The following is a 15,823-nucleotide window of genomic DNA, read 5'->3' on the forward strand; positions in this document are numbered from 1 at the left end:
CTTTTGGTCATTTCATTATGCACGTTTTACATTGCCAAAAACCTAAGTTAAGTACTTTTGTAAGCCATTGGAGGCGGACAATCTTTTTGCTGGAGAACAACTAGAAAAACTTCTTTTGATTCAGATTTCATTGCTTTCATCTTGTGTTCTTGTTGATTTCTTATCTATTCCTCTACATGATTAATCTGAAATCCAATATGGGTTTAAGAGGAATCATGGAGATTAGTGAGTAATCACTTTTTGAATTCGTGGGTTAGGGAGATTAAGGGTAATTAGGTTAGTTCTAGGATGTTTTAGTGTAGATCATTCTTGTTTCTTGCTAGTAGAGTATTCATAATGCATCTTCTGAGTTGGCCACTCAAAAGTGATCGATAGGCATTTCCCACCCGAAAGGTGTTCGATGAAATGCCTGAGAGAACTCTCCTAGGCTTTTAGTATACTTTGCCAAAGACATTTGTTGTTAAAGGTGCCAAGATAGCTAATAGACTTGTTAGTAATGATTGCTTTCACATTATTCGACCAAAGACATTTGATGTTTGAGATATGTTAGCAAATGAGCATTTATCTAGACATAGAGCTTGCTTAGAATTGTGTCTAGGCTTAAGGTTGATAGTTTGATTGATCATTTTCCATCCTTAGTTCGATACTTGATCACCCAATGTCTAATCCCTATGCCCATGAGTTCTATTTTCCCTTAGTCAAGAAAGTATTATTCTGTAATTGCTTTCTAGTATTAGTAGTAGTTTAAAACCCATCTAAATCATTGGTTGCACTTAGATTAAGTGAGTACTTGCATTCTCGGTGCTTTGATATCCCTCAGAACTGGTTCGACAATCATTTATACTACAACATGTGTCTTAGGAGGCTTGAAAACCCCTAACATCAAATTGGCGCGTTGCCGGGGATTCTGAGTAGATTTCAACATTGAGATTTAGTCACTTGCTTGAGACTAAGTCATTTTTATTTTCTTTTGTTACTGATTCTCCTTCTTCACCTCCCTTTAACTTTCAGGTGTATGAACTTGAGGAGCAGGGGTCCATCAAACCTAGTTCCAAGAGTTGCAGATATCAGAGCTTTAGAGAGAGAGTGTGCTAGAGCGAGAAGAGAAGAACAGAAACATGCTCACTTGCTGAGATTGGATATTGATATGGCAGATCAACCGCAAGGGCCAGAACACCCACAGCGAGCAGGTCGACCCATTGGTACCTATGATCGTCCAAACATTAATGGTCAGAGGTTGGGTATCCGCGCTCCACCAGTGGAAGCCAACAACTTTGAGGTCAAGCCAGGACTCCTCAACGTGATCGAGAACAACAAGTATCATGGCTTGCCTGTAGAGGACCCTTTTGATCACTTGGACAAGTTTGACAGCTACTGCGGATTGTCAAAAACCAATGGAGTGTCTGAAGACGCCTTCAATCTCAAGCTATTCCCTTTCTCTTTGGGGGATAAGGCACGCCAGTGGGAGAAGACTGTATCCAGTGAATCCATCACTACTTGGGATGAGTGCAAGAGAGCATTCTTGGAGAAATTCTTCTCATCCTCAAGAACTGCTAAGCTGAGAAATGAGATCTCCAGTTTCCAACAGAAGAACTTGGAAGGATTCAGTGAAGCCTGGGAGAGATTCAAAGGCTATCAAACCAAATGCCCACATCATGGTTTCTCTAAGGAGAGCTTGCTCAGTACCTTCTACAGAGGTGCCCTTCCTAAGTACAGAGCCAGATTGGATACAGCTAGCCAAATAATTAATCACATTATCAGAGCCTTGTTTGAGTGCTACCAACTCAGCCAGAGGGTCATCATACAGCGCACTGAATCGACTGGAGATGGCGACAACAAACTCAGTCCAAGAGGGAAGAACGCCATACCTAGTACTCATGAAGTTGTGGTTCCATTCACTAGCTTTGTCAGTAAAGTATAAGGCGGCTAAGCGAACTTTCAGATCTGGTGAGGTTCCATCGATGTCGAAGAACTGCTCACACTTAGAGATCTCGTCGTGGAGCTGAGTGCCGTCAAAGGCTGGGAACCCCATCTTCGAGAGTCGAGACGCCAAGGCTTTGTGTTGTGGGGGATGTTGTGGTCGTAGACCTCGTTGTATCCAGTCAGATCTGGAGGGTCTGGTGGTTGGTGTGGGGTCGAGTTGTTGGTAGTCGCTGGGTGGGAAGGACATGGGTCCATCGGAGCCTTTCCCGTTGCTTGGAGCGGAGCGGTAGTGTTGTTGAAGATCATAGCTTCAAGTCTGTCGAAGCGTGAGTCGAGTGAGTCAGCTTGGGACTTAAACTCACGGCGAGGAGCTCGTGTAAAGAGCGGATATCGTCGACTTGTTAAGTCAAGGAGCGTTCTTGGAGTCTAGTTTCCACCATTGTGCACCGAGGATTGAGAGAATCTGATACTAGTGAGACAGTAGGTATGAGTGTAACTGATAATCCAAACTAGGAGCTAACCGATAGCTCTAAGTAAGGTGAATGCTTGCCTAGAAGGAGATTATGAGATAGAAAAAATCATCTCGAAGGTACTAGATCCTTCATGTCAGAGAACAGCGAGTTTTTGAGGTTTCGAAAATGATTTTATTTCTGATAACTTTTCCTCTACAAATGCAGGTAGTACATATAGAAAAAGACTAGGAAAAGATAAGGCTCACTAACGGTCTAAACATGAGCTGTGATGACTAGAAAGCAAAAGCAAAAAGTGAAAGTTGGTGAGCATAATAGATGGATATTCATTTGGGATAAGGATGTCATGGGTGACTCATCCTATGACACATGGGCTGTTTTGGTGACTCCAATCACGTTTTTTGCCCTTGTGAAAACTTAGATGCTTATGAATCAAATATTGATATTCAAACTCCCTCTTTGGTAATACTCGTTATCCAATCAGCTCTGGACGATCTCAACATCATCGGCTCATCCCATTCCTGGTGGATTAAGAGGCGGGGTAACCCTACTACAAAGAAGCTCGATCGAGTTCTACTACATGATGATGGGCTTGTTCAATACCCATTGTTTTTACTTTCTTTGGTGAGCATTAATTTCAGATCATGCATCCAGAGTATGGCCATGTTCGTTTCGTAAAATGGACGCGGCATCCAGACGCAGACGCGGATCGATGTTCGTTTGGCGCGAAACAGGAGGTTAAGTTGGACGCGGCATCCAGATTAATTTTGAAAACTCATCCGGATTTTTCGGGATTTCTGAATGAGATGTTTGAACACTTCCAACTACAGCAAGCTACAATTTCCAGACGCATGATCCAAAATTTCCACAATCGCGAACGAACAACATCTGATTGCTGCATCCAATTACTGCGCGCGGATGCCGCGTTTGGAATTCTCATCTAGTTTACGAAACTAACAGGGCCTATATGTATTTCTATGCAGTCTCGCTCATAGGCAAAAACACCATTCCGATTTTTTTTTACTTTCTTCTTTAGAATGAGAATTTCCTTGGTTTACTCGCCCATCACTAATTCACATCCACTGTTATGGTTCTTCACAATTTCGTTTGGCCAGGAAATTTCTTAAATCGAGTTATCAGGGATTTCAGTCAACAAAACTTTTCGGACCTTGAGAAGCGGGTCTCAGTCTTTAGCTGCTACTCAAATCCGAATGTTAAATGATCCATCTACGGCTAATGCTGAAACAAAGCTACACTTACATAAGAAATGGCATGTCTTATCTAGTGCTGAGGATAAATTTTTATTTCAAAGGTCAAAAGTTACGTGACTCCAAGTTGGGGATCATAACACACCCTATTTTCATCATATAACAAGCACAAGGCTAACGATCAACCATATACACTACCTTGAAGATGAGGCGGGTAACATGTTCAAACACAGTAAGATAGTCTGAAGGGTTGAATATTTTTCTGGCCTTTTGGGAAAACATGTTTCAGAGCCACTCTTCATTCAAATGGACATCATCTCACTTATGGAGTTCAGTTGCTATGATTCTCAGCAGATTAGGCTTATAAAACCCTTCACCCGCGAGGATATTAAGTCACTTTTCTTCTCTCTTCCTTATAACAAAGCAAGTGTTCCTTGGCTATACCCCAAAATACTTTACGAGTTGCTGGAGTGTGGTTGGAGAGATAATCTCTTCTCTGGACAATTATTTCAAATCTAGCTTCTTGCTAATGCAGTTAAACACCAAGAACTTGGCTCTTATATCGAAAAATTCCCAACTCCTCCAAGACTTCAGGTTTCCGACCAATCTCATGTTTGAAAACGGTGTACAAAGTGATCACGAAACTGTTGGCTGAACGAGATCTTAACTTCGGCAATTAGACACTTTCTTTTGAGCTTGGAACTCGCGGATACATAAAAAAAGGTTTAAATATTACAGTTGAAGCCTGTTAAAAGTTGCATATATATCTTTTGAATAGTGATCAGTCAAGGCATAGCCATTATAAAAGAGATAATATATCGTCAAAAGACGTTTATGGGAGATAATTAGGTCTTTTCTCACCTTTGTGTAGAATGTTGTCGAGATGATTCTAGATAATAGTTTTACAAAAAAAAAAAAAAAAAAAAAATGATTCTAGATAATATTTTAAAACTGAGTAGCTTTTTTATTTTTACAAAATTGAAATCAGTGTCTATTCATTTTCTTTTGTCTTCAAAAACTATTTTTTTATCGCTGATTTTTTTGTACTAATTTTATCTTTTTTGGTTAATTTTCTATTGGATTTAATAAAAAAAAGGTTAATTTTCTATTCTTTGCTAATTTTCATTTATTAAAAATACGCCGATTATTTGACAAAGAGGACAAAGGAAACCCGCCTCTATCTTCTCTCCTAGAGAGAGAAAGTTCTCTGTTTCTTCTTCTCTCTTTATCACATAAAACATCTTTCAGAGGGAAAGAAACAGAGTTCTTTTTTTGTTTTTAAAATATGATCTTCTGATCTTTTGATCAGATCTTTCTTTCTCGTTGGAGATTTTGTTTAATTTCGCTTTGGCGATTTTTGAAGTGTTTTTCTTGATCTCAATCGAAGCTGTGCATAAAGCCTATCATTCTTCGATTGGATTGAGTTGAAATAATAAATAGCCTTTCGCATGTGTTTTAAATTTTATTCTGGAAGTTGTGTGGGGAACTAAATCTTACCGGTTCTCGCTTGATTTTTCACAAAAGAGAGTAAATTTCTTCACTTTTCTGTTAATATTTCATCCTAAAATCTGAAGTGGAGTTTTTCTTTTGATTGAAGAATCAAGAGATCGGGATTTATTTTGGTTGATTGGATTCAGAATAAGTAGAGCTAAAGCTTTCTCTAGTTGAAAGTGTTTTAGCAAATGTAAGGTTGAAGACCTATACAGTTGCTTCCAGCGATTTCATGCAAGGAGAATAAGGGGAGGTACTCTGTCAAAGCTTTTTGTACTGCGTCATGAAGATTTTCCGGTGACTGGATTCTGCCGGAGAAGCTTTCAGTGCGGCACTGTTCGAAGTTGGCTCGGTGAAGGACACGTGGTCATGTGCTGTTATCTTTATATTTATCTGTATTGTCACATGTTAGGCTGCAAGGTTTTTCTGTAGATTATGTAATGAGCCTCGAGCTAATCTATTGTACCAACCCTTGCTCTTTACGGGCTTTAATACAAATGATGGATGACATGTTGACAAAAAAAAACACCGATTTGAATTTAGAGTTGATTACCGTATGGACCACGTTATGTCTTTTTTCTCTTGCACTATAAGACACATTGCACATGCGGGGCACTTTCCTTTGGCAAAAGATAAAAAATAGACTAATATACCTTTATCGAAGGCAGTTTGATGTTTTCCTTTCCAAAAAGAAACCGGTTTGGTCTGAGTTAAGTGTTTTAATCTTGACCGTCGGATCTGTATTTTGTTTTTTTCAATCAAAGGCCAAAATTGAAACTTGATTATTAAGACAGCTGTGATAAAGGACGTGAGTTTGTTGTGTTGGGTGTGGAGGAAAGTGACGAGCATACTAAAGTTTCTGTCTTTAGTTGAGCTGTTCTTGGTAGAAATTGAAGGTGTCTGATTAGTTCTTGTTTTTGATCAGACGTTTATCGATCCAACTCATCTCCTTAATAGTTGGTTGTTGTGTTTCAGGTTGGTGCGATGGAGGACCAATGCATGGTCATGTGCGGCGAGTGGGTTTGTGATAACGGAGGGAAGTGGGATTTTGTGCTTGACAAGCGTCAGATGGCGCGTCTGATTCCTTTGTACGAAGGAATGAGCTTACGAGAGCTTCAAGGCAACGTCTTGCGTGAGTTTGGCGTCGAGGAGGGTTTGTTTGTGGCTGCTCTTAGCTACTGGCCGCCGTCGAGCTTGGAGCTAGCGACCGGGATAAAGACCCCGCCGGTATTACTGACAAGTGATGGAGCCCTAAGGTACTTTCTGCAGCATTTGAGAGTGAAAAGAGGTATGAATTTGTTTGTGAGATTTGAGAGGAGCAGCACCGATAACGATTTCGTTGATGATTCCGGAATGGGTTTTGTAACGCCGGTGACATGTAAACCAAAGTTGAGTTCTTGCACAACACGAAAAAGCACAGCTTTTGTTTGGCCGGCGACTTCAAAATTGAGTTCTTGCTCGACCCAAAAGAAAGCACTTTTTGTTACGCCGGAGACTTGTAAACCGAAGGTGAGTTCTGCCTCGTCTAGTCATTGTTTTGGGACGACAGAAGGTCCAAGAGATGCTCGAAAAGAGTCTCCCGAGAAGACTCCCAATGTGCGTGTTGTTAATCTTGAGGAAATGGAGTTTGTACGTGAGGTTGAGAGGGTTGAAGAAGTAATCAATTGTGGGAGTGCGTTTAGACAGGAAGAAGTTCTAGGCGGCAGTAATGTTGGGGAAGATGCGGTTGATGAGAGAGACGTGAGGCCTAGAGGTTATGACAAAGAGTTTTGGAGTCCACTTCTTAAAGACGACTTCTGGGGGTCTAATGTTGTCAATGTTATTTACAATGAGGATGAGATAGTGGAAGATTTGATAAAGAATAGTGGTGGTAGAAGCAGCCTTAAGACTGGCCATGGTGATGACAAACACCCGTGGATGGGGACTAAAAACTACAATCCGTGGACGGGTGGGGAAAACAGTGGTCCAAGTGTGGACAGGATTCCACGGGTTTCAACAAGAAAACTTGAGGAAGTGGATGACGAGGAGTTTGACATTCCACCACTTTTTGATGACACAAGCTATGCTGCAGCAGAGATACCAGACATGGACTTGGACGAAGGTGATGGGAAGATCTATGTTGGGAAGGTGTTTGGTAACAAAGAAGATTGTCAAATATCACTGGCTATATACGCTATAAGGAATCAGTTTCGCTTCAAACAGACTAGGACAAAAGTTGATTCTTTTGTGGTGGAGTGTCCTGACCCAAGGTGTGATTGGCGTGTGACAGCCCATGAAATTAGAGGTTGTGGCTATTACAAGATCAGGAAAGCACAACTAGATCATAGTTGTCCAATTGAATTTAGACAGGGCTATAAGAGTAAAGCTACAGCACGGGTGATCGCAGCTATGTACAAAGCGAAGTTTGGTGATCCCGGGAAAGGGCCAGTGGCGTCAGAATTGCAGAAGCTTGTGCTTGAGGATCTTCGTGTGACTGCTTCTTACATGAAGTGCCATAGGGCTAAAGAGAAGGCTATAATCGACATTCATGGCTCTGAAGAAGATTCTTATCTGAAACTGCCTGAGTATTTGCACATATTAAAACTTGCAAATCCTGGAACAGTGGCTGATATTGAAACGGAAGTTGATGAGGATGGTGATGAGCGGTTCCTTTATATGTTTCTTGCCTTTAGAGCGTCTATAGAAGGTTTTAAGAAGCTACGTCTGGTGCTGGTTGTAGATGGAACACACTTAGCACTACAAGAAAACACAAATTTAACGACGGCCAAAATCGTCGTTATTTCCTCGGAAAAGAAGGCTTACGAGGAAATGGCGATGAAAGGCGTTTCGTCGTTATATGATTGTCGTAAGAGAAGATTCGTCGCCATTTCCTCGTTAATTAGCGAGGTTATATTTTCCTCGTAAAGAAGAATTAAGTTTTCGTCGTAAAGACCACGTGGGGTTTCCACGTAACGCGGTCGTTGTGCTTCCTCGTAAGAAACTCGTAAATGATTCGTCGTAAAAGACACGCAAAAACCTCTAAATAAATTCGTCGTAATAAAAACGTAAGAAACACGAAAATAATTCGTCGTAATAGAATCGTAAGTAAATCCACGTAAAATCCTCGATAATTGTTCCTCGATATTTCGTCGTTAATTTTCCTCGTTAATACATCGGGAATTAGCGACGAAATTACTTTGTTTTCTATTTACTGAATTTATAAATAAAAATTATATTTATTTAATTTATTAATAAAATTTTAATTGAAATTAAATCGAATAGAAAAAATTTTTTTGGCCGAATTAAAATGAAATTATATAATATATAAATAAGTTTTGAATTTTAAAATACAATAACAAAAAAAAAACTAATGCTGCATTGCCGCGTCGTAGAATTCCTCGCTCCTTCTCGAGAGATCTTCCTCGTTGACTTGCACGGATGTCTCGCCTGGAATGGGGTTTTGTTGTCTCATGGTCCTGAACATGGCCTCCCATTCCGGATTTGTGGCCGCTATGACGTCCAAGAAGTTCTCGAGACCAGTCATACGAGCTGTGAACGACGATTTTGTCGAGGCCAACTCGTTTTGTGTCGACGACAGCTGATGTTGTGTCGTCTCCAACACGTCGCGCAGCTGAGAGACTTCATCATCCCGTCTCTGGCCATAAGAGGAAGTCGCTCTCGGAACATCGTTGACGGAACCAATCCCCAACACACGTCCCTTTTTCTTAGGAGCGACCTTAAAAAACAATAAAATATATATTAAAATTTAAATTTTAAAGTAAAATGGAATTAATAAAAAATTTATATAAAATTTACCTCCTCGTAAATTCTATCCACTTCTATTGTGGATAAGACGACGGGTAATCCGTCGGCGGACTCCTGCGCCAGCTGGGTCTCACGCTCGTCAATACGAGCTGCCACATCATTGTAGATCTTCTCAGACCTCTCATCTACAAATGCGCCCGCCTTGTTTTTGTGGGTCCGATCGAAAAGTTCCATAAGAGTCGGTAAACGTCCCAACTCCTTGGCCTAAAAATAGTTAAGAAAGTTTTTATTATATATATATATATATATATTAAAAATCAAAAAGTTAAATATTTAAATTACGTACCATTTCCAAACGGACGCGGGCGTGTGGTTTTTGGCCCGTACTATGTTGCATCGCCCTGTGGCCATGCTCATCTACCGAGTTACGGGAGGCGGAGCAAGACTGGGCGACTCTCATGGCATCAGGATCCCTCCAGTAACGGATGAGGCCATCCCACACGTCCGTGGTGATGGTTGAGGGTTTGCCCCGCTCATAGCCCTTCACGATCCAGTCACCCTTCCAGTTGGAGACCGTGTCCAACAAACGTTTCTTCGCCTTGTCGATAAACTCTTTCCGCACCTTCTCAGTGACCCCCATGGACCAATTAAATTTTTGCTGCAAAAAAAAAACATTAATAATTAGTTTAGAAAAATAAAATTTAAAAAAATATAAATCAGGAATAAATTGTAAAAACTTACAGCGTAAATCTTGAACCACGTCCTTCTGATGTAGATCGGAGTGGATTTCCAGTTGGGATGTGCCATGGAGAAGTAACCTTTAATCGTCTCGGTTACTTCTGTTGCAAGGCAGTTATCAACCCCAAACCTGGAAAAAAAAAACAAATTCAAAGTTTTAAATATTTATTAAAGTCACAAATGAATTTTAAAAAATAAATGTAACATACATACCAAAGAGTTCCTTCAGGTCGGTCGGGGTCTATGATCGGTAAGCCTTCTCTGCCTGGCAAACCGAGAATGTCCTCAACAGTGTACTGAGAGTAAGGACAACTCGCTGGCACCATCAAATCAGCATGAACCTGATGGGCGGGCATCTGAGGAGGCACATGAGGAGCTGGCATCGGAGGAGGAGCTACCGGAGGAGGCACATGAGGAACTGATGGCGATGCCGTAGAAGAAGGCGAGACTCTCTGAGAAGATTGAGTCTCGGGGACGGTCTCCTGCTGACCCGAAGAACCAGGAGCTGAAGAAGAACCGGGAAGTGAAGACGGGTCTAACCGACTACCCGGTGGACCGAACATCTGCGAGTAGTGAGCACTACGCTGGTGCCTACGAATAGTCTGCAAAATTTAAATTTCTAAATTAAATTCAAGAGTAAATAAAAAATTATGAACAGTATTAACTACGTAATTAATAAAATGAGGAAACCTAAATTTTGTAAACTAATTTCGTAAACTAAATTCCCTAAACTAACCACCTAATCTAAATTCCCTAAACTACTTAGAGAGGAAAGAGAGTTACCATGTTGAGAGGAAATAGAGAGGCTCTAGAGAGGAATTAGAGAGGAAATGAAGAGGGCTGCGGTTTCGCCTATATATAGGATTAGTGTTCGTCGACAATTCGTCGCAAAATAACGAGGAAAGACAGAGGCCCGTCTTTCGTTTTGTCGCAAGGCCCAAGCAAATTAACGAGGATATACAGAGGCCCGTCTTTTATTTAACGTCGTTCTTGCGACGATTTTTGTTTTATCATCGATTTTACGTGGGCCCGTCTTTTGTTTCGTCGCAAGGCCCAAGCAAATTAACGAGGATATACAGAGGCCCGTGTTTTATTTAACGTCGTTCTTGCGACGATTTTTGTTTTTATCATCGATTTTACGTGCAAATAGCGAGGCTTTTTTTGCTAACCCCTAAAATTTTAAACCCCAAACCTCAAACCCTATCTTTCTTATCTCCAAACCTCAAACCCTATCTTCCTTATATTTCTTATCTTATACTTCATATATTTCTAACCCTTTAACTTCAATATATATATTTTTTTGAATTTGAAAGGTTTAATACGTTGGAAAACAATTTTACAAATTTTGAATTTGACATATCACACAACAAATCAAACACACTCTACAAATCATATATGAAAGGTTTAAAAACATAAAAAAAAATTGAAAATTAATTTTTTTTTTGTTTATATGAAGTAGGATGGGGAGTTTTAGGGTTTGCACATTTGGGGTTTAGGGATTTGGGTTTCATTTTAGTATATTTACCGACGAATTAACGACGAAAAGTAAAATAAAAAAGCTAACCTCGCTCATTCCACGTAAGTTAACGAGGCTCTTACGACGTTTTAGTCTTACGTGGAATAAGCGAGGTCCGCTTTTTTAATTATAAATCGTCTCTTATTCCACGTAAGTTAACGAGGCTCTTACGACGTTTACTGTTACCGTGGAATATGCGAGGTAATGTATTATAAATCGTCGTAAAATTCCCGTGAGATAACGTGGAAAGTACGACGACTGTCTCTAAACCCCTAAAACGAAACCCCAAATCCCAAACCACATCTTCTTTATCTTCTACTTCATATATCAAACACTTCTATCCTTTAACCTCAAGCAATTCATTCTAATCCAAACCGAAAATTATAAAAACACAATTCCTTTACTTATAATTAATGTCGATATCTTATTTATAAATAAACTCCCATTATCTTTAATTATATATAATAAATCAAACTCATACAAATATGAAATACATTAATCGGATTCATCGACATTCTCGTCATCACTTGAAACATCATCATTTACATGAAACTCGTCTTCAACAGCTTCCTCCGTGGGATCTTCGGTAAGATCTTCATACTCGTGATTATGCGGATCAATGAGAAGGATGTCATCAATTTCTTGTTCAGGTTCATGAACTTCATTTATTTGTTCTTCTTGCAATGGTGGTTCTTCTCCTACGATGATTCGTCCTCGAGGTGTAACTTTGATCACGGCTAACCAATTTATACCCGACTCTCTCATCCGTGGGTATGGAAGGAAGCTAACTTGGTCTGCTTGTGAAGCTAAGATGAAGGGCTCGAATTTGTTGTACCTCCGGCCACCGTTGACATCTACTACACCGAATTTGTTCAACCGAACACCTCTATTGACGACGGGGTCGAACCATTCACACTTGAAGAGGACGCATTTTAGCTTCAATATCCCTGGGAATTCGACTTCAATAATCTCCGTCAAGATTCCGTAGAAATCTGTTTCTCCTTTCACACAAATTCCATAGTTACTGGTTGCCCGCTGTTTACCATACTCATATGTGTGAAAAGTATAGCCTCGTGTGAAATACATCTGTGATGTGGTGACCTTTACAAGTGGAGATTGAATTACTTCGTGTAACCACTTAGGATAATCTGCATCGTCGTCATAATCAACCTATTTAAAAATAAAAAGAACGTTGAAATACAAATCATTCATGTATGAAAATTTTAAAAGTATTTGATTAATACCTGATTCTTCAACCACTTAACAAAGTGTTGATCTTTTCTTTTGTCTACGTCACTTGTGGATATACCAGGAAATGTTTCTTCGACTTGTGAAACAAACATGCTGTAAATTCACATTTTACATGAATTAATCTCTCTCAATTATATAATGTATACTCAATTTAAGTTACCTTTCAAAATAACGCATCAATGGATCCTCGCAATTGAGTAGAATATAGGTGTGTGCACTATGAGCGTCTTCTTCACTCGACCACCAAACCTGTTTTGATTTCCCACCAAGTCGTCCAATCTGGCTAAAGATTTCTGGAACACCAACAACTGCATATGTGGGCGCAACGCCACCATCATCATATCTTCTTGGAGCTCTTCTTCGTGTACGTACTTTTGACGCAAAGTAGTACGATGTGAAGTGAGAAACTTCTTCTGTCAAACTTCCAGCAATTATAGAACCTTCAACTTTGGCGAGGTTCTTTGCTTTTCCCTTCAAATATTTCATGGCTCGCTCGTACTGATACATCCATCCGTAATGTACCGGTCCACGAAGCAATGCCTCATATGGGAGGTGGATAGCTAGATGCTCCATCACGTCAAAAAAGCCTGGAGGAAATATCTTCTCCAAGTTGCACAATAAGATAGGAATGTTCTCCTGAAGCTGTTCTACGACTTCTTCTTTAAGAGTGCGTGTGCTCAAATCCCTGAAAAATGCTCCAATGCCTATTCCAAAAACAATTAAACACATTGTTAGTCAAATACTATTATTGTAAACTAAACCAATTTAATATTATTGTCCTATTGTAAACTACCTGCAAGTGCTTCATGTACGTTTGTTGGAAGTAGCTCCGCAAATGCAAATGGCAGAAGTCGTTGCATAAAGACATGACAATCATGACTCTTCATCCCGGAGAACTTTTGACCCTTTTCAACACATCTTGAAAGATTTGAAACATACCCATCAGGGAACTTCACTTCTGATGCCACCCAATTGAACAAAACCGACTTTTTTTCTGAAGACAATCTAAAAATTGGAACGGGAACTTGGCCATTGCTTTTTATATGTAACTCACTTCTTGAGCAAATATCCGGCAAGTCCAACCTCGATTTTATGTTGTCTTTTGTCTTCCCTGGGACATTCAATATTGTATTCATGATGTTCTCAAAGAAATTCTTCTCTATATGCATCACATCAAGGTTGTGGCGCAGAAGGAGATCCTTCCAATATGGTAACTCCCAAAATATACTCTTCTTGTGCCAGTTGTGATGAACACCGTAAGAATCAGGCATATTACGAGGGACATGCCAATTACCACCCCAGCGAACTGTTTCGTTAGCTCCGTAGTAGTCGATTTGCGCTTCAATTTGTTCTCCAGTTAGATATGGAGGAGGAGTGTCTCTCACAACCTTTTTGTGCCTAAACAAATTCTTGTTTCTTCGGTACGGATGGCCAACTGGAAGAAATCGACGGTGACAATCGAACCAACTTGTCTTTCTACCATTCTTCAGTTGAAATGCATCTGTCGTTCCATTACAATATGGACAAGCTAATCTCCCATGTGTAGTCCATCCAGACAACATCCCATAGGCAGGAAAGTCACTTATGGTCCACAAAAGCATAGCTCGCATCGTAAAATTCTTCTTCGTTGAGCAGTCATACGTCCTCACCCCTGTTGACCACAAATCCTTCAACTCTTTTATCAGTGGTTGTAGGAAAACATCAAGTGACCTTTTTGGATGCTTCGGACCGGGTATTAATATGGTCAAGAATAAAAACTCCCGTTGCATGCACATCTCCGGTGGCAGGTTGTATGGCGTAAGAAAGACAGGCCACAATGAATATTGTCTCCCTGACATTCCAAATGGACTAAATCCATCTGTGCATAATCCGAGGTACACATTCCGGCTATTGCTAGCGAAATTCGGATGTACTTTGTTAAAATGTTTCCAGGCTCTTGCATCTGATGGATGAGTCATCTCACCATCCGTCTGAGTATGCTCGGCATGCCACCTCATCTTTCCAGCAGTCTGCTCCGATTGGTACAATCTTTTCAATCTATCTGTAATTGGTAGGTACCACATCCTTTGGTACGGTACCCTATTACGTCCCCTTCCTTGCGGCTTGAATCGTGGTTTCTTGCAGAATCGACATTCTTCCAACTTCTCATCATCTCCCCAGTAGATCATGCAGTTGTCGATGCAAACATCTATCATCTCCGAAGGCAACCCAAGACTATAAACCAGTTTCTGAATCTCATAATAAGAATCAGCAGACTCATTGTCTTCCGGCAAATACTCTTTAAATAAATCTGCCCATTCGTTCATGCAACTTTCAGGTAGATTGTGATCAGTTTTAATATTCATCATTCTAGCAGCCAATGACAATTTAGAGAGACCTTCTCTACAACCACTGTAAAGTGGTTGATTTGCCGCATCTAACATTTCATAAAACTTTTTTGAATCTATGTTAGGTTCTTCATCTTCATCATCATGAGCTACGAATGCATCAGTTACCATATCATGAACCCTATCATAATCTACCATCGGCTGATCCTCCTGATGGTAACTATGTGCATTATGCAATTGATGATCAACCGGTTCTTCTTGAAAGTTGTTATTACTACTACTAGCTTCATTCTGATCATAACTATAACCTTCTCCATGTTGAAACCAGATATAATAATTTGGCGTGAAACCTCTATTTACTAAATGCTTCCAAACATTTTCACGATTTGCCAACTTTGAATTGTTACATTTCCTACAAGGACAGAATATTTTACCGCTTTCTTGGGCGAGCGGTGTAGAATCTGCTTGATGCATAAAACGCTCCAACCCAGCAAGATATTCTTTCGTCACTCTCCCGTTAGCATCTCTATGCATATACATCCACCTCCGCAACTCGAAAATATTTCCCAAGCCCGACATTTTTTTCACTTTTTTTTTTCTTGTTGGTGTGCTTAAAATTATGTTCAAACCTCCATATATATAGAAAATTTTCGAATCTGGTAGTTGAATTTTGCTAGGAATTTACGACGAAAAATTAGGTTGGTGGCAAAAAAAACGTGTTAAGTTGGTGGATTTCTCGTTCTTTCCTCGTAAGTTATTTCCTCGTAAAAATCATGCTAAAATTACGACGAATTTGCGACGAAACACATTTTTCTCGGAAAAACCACGTTAACTTACGACGATTTTACGAGGAAAATCTTTACTCGGTATTTTACAAGGCCATTACGACGAAACTTTATTTCCTCGCAATTTCATCGTTAAGTCATCGTAATTTCACGAGGAATAGTTTTCCTCGTTAAATTTCCTTGCTAAAACTGTGTTTTCTTGTAGTGTAGGAGGCAAGTACAAAGGTGTGTTGTTCACGGCAAGCAGACAAGATGCAAATTTTCAGAATTTTCCCTCTAGCTTGTGCTATTGTGGACAGCGAAGATGAAGAATCATGGACTTGGTTCTTGATGAAGTTGGAGAGGATATTAGGTGATTCTCCGAGGCTTG

General features: G+C 40.0%; 1 non-coding gene across 1 annotated transcript; it reads right to left on the reverse strand.

Moving 5' to 3' along the window:
• Nucleotides 1-1,555: 1,555 nt before the first annotated feature.
• Nucleotides 1,556-1,662, reverse strand: LOC125590785. Its single transcript, XR_007326787.1, has one exon. It is a non-coding gene; the product is annotated as a small nucleolar RNA R71 (small nucleolar RNA).
• Between the last annotated feature and the right edge of the window lie 14,161 nt (nucleotides 1,663-15,823).

This window comes from Brassica napus, chromosome C7 (genome assembly GCF_020379485.1).
Source record: "Brassica napus cultivar Da-Ae chromosome C7, Da-Ae, whole genome shotgun sequence".
Classification (NCBI taxonomy): Eukaryota; Viridiplantae; Streptophyta; class Magnoliopsida; order Brassicales; family Brassicaceae; genus Brassica; species Brassica napus.